Consider the following 7,229-nt stretch of genomic DNA (forward strand, 5'->3'; position numbering starts at 1 on the left):
AAGACACTGGCAGCCAGCCCTCCACTGCTCCCCAGGAGCAGGCTGCCAGCTCCCAGGAGCCTGACAGGGACCAGAGAGGGTGGGCGCCTTCCTGGTCCAGGGTGGAGATCATGGACCTTATTCAGGTTTGGGGGGGGATGCCCCCAACGTCCATGATCTCTGCACTAGACGGAGGAATGCAGCCGTCTACGGCAGGATAGCTGCCAGCCTGGCCACCAAAGGCCAGATGTGAACCCAGGAGCAGGTTAGCATGAAAGTCAGGTTGGTCCGGCGAGACCCCCAATCCTGACTTCCCCTCCCCCTTCCTCCCCTTGCTTCCCCCTTTCAGCTCCCTCCCCAGGTTTCCCCCTCCCCTCTCCCACCCTCTCTCTTCCCCTCTCCCACCTCCTTTTCCCAGTCTCCCCAGCAGTTCATCCCCCCCCCCCAGTTTTGTTCAATAAACCCAGTTTCTATTTTTGAAAATATATGTCTTTTATTTGACATCAGGAAGGGGGGCTAGAGAGGGAAGGACATGAAGGAGGAATGGGGCACGAGCCCCCAGTGGGAAGGAACAGGGAGGCTCTGAGGGCTCCTCGGGGTGGTCGCTCTCCCTCAGGGCCTCCTGGATGCTGACAGCCCCCTGATGGACTCCCCGGATGGCAGCCTGCAGCAAGTGCAGCCGGGCTGATGGCAACAACCCCTCGAGACACACCGGCGTGTTCAGGGGCAGCTGTTTTTGTTGAGTTCAGTGAACAGGGCCTGATTTTTGCTCATAGCCTGACTATCACTATGTACTTCTCATTGAGCTAGTCTGAACATAAACAGCTGTATAGCTATGAGCAAGCCTGACTGTCACTAACTGCATGACATAAGCAAGGCCTGACTTTACTCCTCCAGGCCCCTCATACCAGGCCTCATGTCTCAGATAAAAAAAAAATAGACATGAGGATGTGCTCCCAGCCTATTTTATAGTTTTAACAATGAAGTTAGTTTCAATGTTGAGATCTCTCTGAGGCTATGTTTACACTCCCCCACCGTTGTGAGCTCATCGAGCTAATGCACTTAAAAATAGCAGTATAACAAGGGTGGCAGCAGCAGGACTGCTCAGCTGAGCCAGTTACACAGTCATTGGTTTTAGGTGGACTTTTACTCCTCGCCACTCAGCCTTGCTACCAAGGATATACGGCTATTTATGCCCAGAGTAGGTCAATGAGAGCTAGCCTGCATATGAGTGCACACGCATGGAGTTTCTCCCCCCCCCCCCCCCGTAGCTTGTAGTGTGGTCACAGCCTCTGAATACAAAAATTTGAGTGCAGAGGCATTTTAAAAGTGAAGATTCAAAAATGGCTGCAGGGGAATCACATTCTTGGGAGAGCAAATTGTAAATACCCGCCATAAGATGGGAAGTGAGTTTTGGGGCTAATAGCATGGGAACATTTTTAAAGGTGAGCCTCTTTACCTCTGTCCACCTCTCCCCTCCCCCCCAACTGAGGCTGAGAGCAAAGCCCCTGCATATAGGGTCAGCAGCTGGGACCCCGAGCATGGGGCTGGCAGCAGAGGCCCACAGCATTTAGGAGTCAAACCAGGACCCCAAGGAGTGGTGACAGCAGTAGAGCCCCTGTGGCATTCAGGGCCAACAACTGGAACCCCGGACACTAGGCTGAGAACCCAAGGGTGTTGCAGCACTCTAGCACCCCTAGTTACCACACCTATGGGAGTTGGTGTGTGTGTGTGTGTGTGTGTGAGAGAGAGAGAGAGAGAGAGAGATTGCAAAACTCATAATGCAGGTGGTTGTTGTATCTGTGAATCTGCTGCTACATTTTTAAAATGAGGCTGCTGTAGCTGTAGGAAAAAACACTGAACACTAAAGATTGATTTCTTTCGCTATTGCCTTGACAGCTTTCACATCCTGAGAGTCAGCCCAAACTGTTCTTCGCTCCCCCACCCCCGGGACAAACCCCACATGCCTAAGTCAATTGACCTGGGATCTGAGAATCACTGCCACCGGTGTTTTTTGCTAAGACACCATACACTCAGGGAAACAGATCTGGGAGGTTGATCAAGCATATAGGGGAAGCACTATAATTAAGGAAATTTGTAGTACTTGCATTACAAGACTGAAGTTCTGTCACAGCTGAACTCAATGGCTAACTCTCATCGAGTCTGACAGTGCCAGGAGTTTATCTCAAATACTATGACTTTTAGTCATCTAGTTTTGTAAAGACATTTCCTTTGTCAGCATCCTAGAACCATAGAGCTGGAAGAGATATCAGGAGGTCATCAAGTCCCGCCCCCTGCTCTAGCCAGGACCAATCCCAACTAAATCAACCCAGCCAGGGCTTTGTCAAGCCGAGACTTAAACACCTCTAGGGATGGAGACTCCACTACTTCCCTAGGTAAGCCCATTGCCATGAATTAGATACAGCGTTAGAGCCTGCTCGTGCTTCCTGGATCTTTTCTGGATTACGTAAGCATATTTAAAACTGCTGCCTTAACAAAGGTGATTAGGGATTACTTAATTTCCTGCCTTCACCCCAGGAAATTGGGGGATGACTAAAAAACACAAAAAAAATCAGACTTCAATAGAGATTACCTTAATTCTGGGCTCAGTTTCTTTAGTATTTATTCTGAATCACTCTTTATGTGCATTGGACTTTACTTTGGCAAATTTCTTTAGTTTATCACTATGGCTACGTCTAGACTGGCATGATTTTCCGCAAATGCTATTAACTGAAAAGTTTTCCGTTAAAAGCATTTGCGGAAAAGAGCGTCTAGATGGGCTCAGAAGCTTTTCCGCAAAAGCACTTTTTGCGGAAAAGCGTCCATGCCAATCTAGATGCTCTTTTCCGGCAAAAAGCCCCGATCGCCATTTTCGCGATCGGGGCTTTTTTGCGCAAAACAAATCTGAGCTGTCTACACTGCCCCTTTTGCACAAAAGCTTTGTGCAAAAGGAATTTTGCCCAAACAGGAGCAGCATAGTATTTCCGCAAGGAGCACTGATTTCAGACAGTAGGAAGTCAGTGTTCTTGCGGAAATTCAAGCGGCCAGTGTAGACAGCTGGCAAGTTTTTCCGCAAAAGCAAGTGATTTTGCGGAAAAACTTGCTAGTCTAGACACAGCCTATAGGTAAGGAAAAAGCATGATGTCTTGGGTTTTTCTACTCGGTATTTTTTGAGACATTCATAAATACAAAAGTAGACCAAGACAACTATTTCAGATAGTGTCACAGTGTTGAGTGTGTTTGTCTCATTTTTATTGCCTGTTTTCCTAAATCTTCTTGTCTAACAATCAAAATATATAGTTTCTGGGAAGATTTATCCAGGCTCCATATTATTTCCATTACATAATATTTCATTAAACTTTATTTGTGTGTCATTAAACTCACGCTCTCTCCATTCCTGCACTGTAGTTATCTTGTCATCATAAATCCTCTGTTAATGGGATTTTATTTCTGCACTAACAATAAAAAGTAATGAAAAAAATGAAAATTTTGTAATAAATGATCGTATCATGCAGAAACTGAGCCAGTGGGCTGGAAAAATGAGATAAGTATTTCTCTTCACTTACCCAGCAATATATTATCAATTTATGTGCTATCAATTCAAATCATCTAATTGGATGGGAGGAATTTGGACAATAAGTTTGAAATGCTATCTCCGAGGAGCCATTTTCTATGATTTGTTTTTTCTGTCATGTTTCAAGATCTGCCATGTAAGGTGAGGGATGGGACAGGCCTCTGAACCTCTTATGAAGGCTGTTTTTAAGGAACCTATGTAGGTTCCAATAAAAAGACATATTTTAAAATATGGAAGTCAAATCCTAGTGAAGAAAATAGAAAAGAGCATAAACTTTGCCAAATTAAGTGTAAAATATAATAAGAAAGGAGTTTGAAGAGCAGCTAGCCAAAAACTCAAAAAGTAATAGCAAAATGTTTTTTAAGTACATCAGAAGCCAGCTAAACAGCCAGTGGGGACCTTGGATGATCGAGATGCTAAAGGAGCACTCAAAGATGATAAAGTCATTGCAGAGAAGCTAAATTAATTCTTTGCTTCCGTCTTCACAGCTAAGGATATTGGGGAGATTCCCAAACCTGAGCCATTCTTTTTAGGTGACAAATCTGAGGAGTTGTCCCAAATTGAGGTGTCATTAGAGGAGGTTGTGGAACAAATTGATAAACGTAATAGTAACAAGTCACCGGGACCTGATGGCATTCACCCAAGAGTTCTAAAAGAACTCAAATGGGAAATTGCTCAGCTATTAACTGTGCTTTGTAATCTATCCTTTAAATCAGCTTCCGTACCTAATGACTGGAAGGTAGCTAATGAGACACCAATATTTAAAAAGGGCTCTAGAGGTGATCCTGGCAATTACAGACAGGTAAGTCTAACATCAGTACTGGGCAAATTAGTTGAAACTATAGTAAAGAAGAAAATAGTTAGACACATGGATAAATAAAATTTGTTGGGGGACATGGTTTCTGTAAAGTCAACATGGTTTCTGTAAAGGGAACTCATGCCTTGAACATCTGCTAGAGTTCTTTGAGGGGGTCAACAAACATATGGACAAGGGGGATCCAGTGGATATAGTATTCTAAGATTTCCAGAAAGCCTTTGGCAAGGTCCCTCACCAAAGGCTCTTAAGTAAAGTAAATTAACATGGGATAAGAGGGAACATGCTTTCATGGATTGATAATTAGTTAAAAGACAGGAAACAAAGGATAGGAATAAACAGTAAGTTTTCTGAGTGGAGAGAGGTAACTAGTGGGGTCCCCCAAAAGTGTGCTCTGGGACCCATCCTATTCAACTTATTTATAAATGATCTAGAGAAAGGGGTAGACAGTGAAGTGGCAAATTTTGCAGATGATACCAAACTGCCCCAAGATAGTTAAGAACAAAGCAGACAGTGAAGAGCTTCAAAAAGATCTCACCAAACTTAGTGATTGGGCAACAAAATGGCAAATTAAATGTAATGTTAATAAATATAAAGTAATGCACATTGGAAAAAATAATCCCAACTATATGTACAATATGATGGGGACTAATCTGGCTACAACTACTCAAGAGAGTGCAGACTAGGCAGACCACTGCTGCACCCACATGGAACACTGCTGACTACACAGCTCTTTGAGGATGAAGGCCAGGATTATACATACGAGCTCATATCTTTTAAAAGGTCATTCATTACATAATTAGGTTTAACTGTAGAATAATTAACTTTTTATAAAAGGTAGTTTTAAACACTTAGAAGTGACTTTTAAAATGCCAGGGCACCATTCTATATTGTTAGTATATGAGCACCAAAAAAGAGGGCTAAGCTACTGCTGCACTGGCTGAGAAACCCATTGACACTACGGCCTTGTAGTCAAGAGTGGTATTAGGAAGGCAGATGGTGCATTGTTTCCCAACCTGTGGGAAAAAAAACGGACTTATTTTTTAACCTTCTTTAGCAACCAGAGCATGCAGAGACAAAATGCTTTTCTGTCCCTCATCGAGGTAGGCAAGCAAGCAGGGAAAGCTGAGACCTGGCTGTCTGGGTGGGGCCCTTTAAACACAGACCTCAGATAGCCTCAGGCAGCAGCCCCACACAGTATGTCCTAACCTGATGCCCTGCCGGTACTGGTTCCAGCCAGCCTTAACTTTGGTTCAGGATCCACTCAGTTTGGATGCCCTATTTCGAAATAGCAAAATGCTATTTCAAAATAGGTAGATGTGTTAATTCAAATTAGCTTAATTCGAATTAACTATTTCGAATTAAGTTAATTAGAAATAGAGCTGTAGTGTAGACATACCCTAAGAGAGCTTGAATCTAGTCTCATTATTCAGCATTTTTAAACTGTAGCTAAACAAAGATCTGTAACTCAAAGGGACACATTTTTCTCTCACAAACTCTGGTTGGCAGGATTAGACTATCGTCAACCTTTGTGTTTATCAGAAATGCTAGCCTGAAAAAATCAACATTCACTATACTCTGTTGGAGAAAGCATTATAGTTTCCGTATAATTAATTGGCCCATGGTGTCTTTTGATCCCTTAATTAACCGCCTCTTAGTTTTCTTTGCTCTGTACTCTCCATATCAGAGGTAGAAGCGATGGCCTCTATCTTTGCTGATATTCAGAATTGACCCAGTGGTTTCCAGGCTGTGAAACTGGAGAGGCAACGGGTTCATATCTTCTTGGAAATGCATAATAAATACACTCCTCAGTGCGTTACTGAAGCACAGTGAGGTAAGCTGTCCACTGTGTGGCCTGGAGAAGGGAGCAGACACAACCTTGGTACAGAAATATCGCTATTGATAATATGCAGAATATAAACAATTCCTTACACTTCTTATTGTCTTGCATCTCATATGATGTCAACAACTGTATATCTTGGGCAAGATTACTTGATGTACGTTCATTATTTGTATTATAGGTCACTTCATTTCTGTCTTTAGAAAGAAGGCTAACTCTATATATGGAAAAATGGCTGTCAACTTTTGTGTGGTATGAGTCAAAAATAGTTTCTCTCTGTGTGAACAAACTTTATATTATTTTCTAATCTACATTGGGTTCTTCTTCACTCTGACTCATAAATAAGTCAAGCAGAACTTATTCTGCATCTAAATATTAGACTTTTATATCAGGTTTAATATTTACATCTCTTTCTGAATAGCTAGATTAATAATATCCATTAACATATGGTGGAGGGGGGGGGAACAAATGCTTATTAACCATTTAAGTCTCACTTAAGCTTATTTTGAAGACATAAATTGGATTTAAGTGGCATGTAGACTTTTATATTTGGTATCTTTTCTATTAGTTGTCTATTCATTTATTGTTATGTAGCCCAAGGTCCAGTGTGCTTCAACAGCAGCCCTGGGAACTACAAGTTGTGGACTACAAACTGCAGCATGTTGGGAGAACTTCCTGATTCCTGACAGGATGTGCCCTCTACCCCCAGCAGGGACTGAGCTAGGAGCAGTATGCACACTGCATGTAGAGAGGAGGGGCTGCTGAACTGTGATCCTGTTCTATGTTTCTTTTACAGAATAAAGCTTGTTTCTGGTGGTTTGTCTAAGTGAGTCTGGTGTAAGGTGCACACACAATAATACGCAATGCAGAGCACACCAAAGAGCCTCAGGCCTAGCCTCCCACAGCTGTCTAAGAAGTCACAAGGCTTTCTTTATGCTGAATAACCTCACACTGGGCTAGTGAACAGGAGGGGTTACAGTTAGATCCTTTTTTCAGGGGTATAGGAAGATGGTGAGCTCTAG

Source organism: Pelodiscus sinensis, chromosome 6 (assembly GCF_049634645.1).
Source record: "Pelodiscus sinensis isolate JC-2024 chromosome 6, ASM4963464v1, whole genome shotgun sequence".
Taxonomy (NCBI): domain Eukaryota; kingdom Metazoa; phylum Chordata; order Testudines; family Trionychidae; genus Pelodiscus; species Pelodiscus sinensis.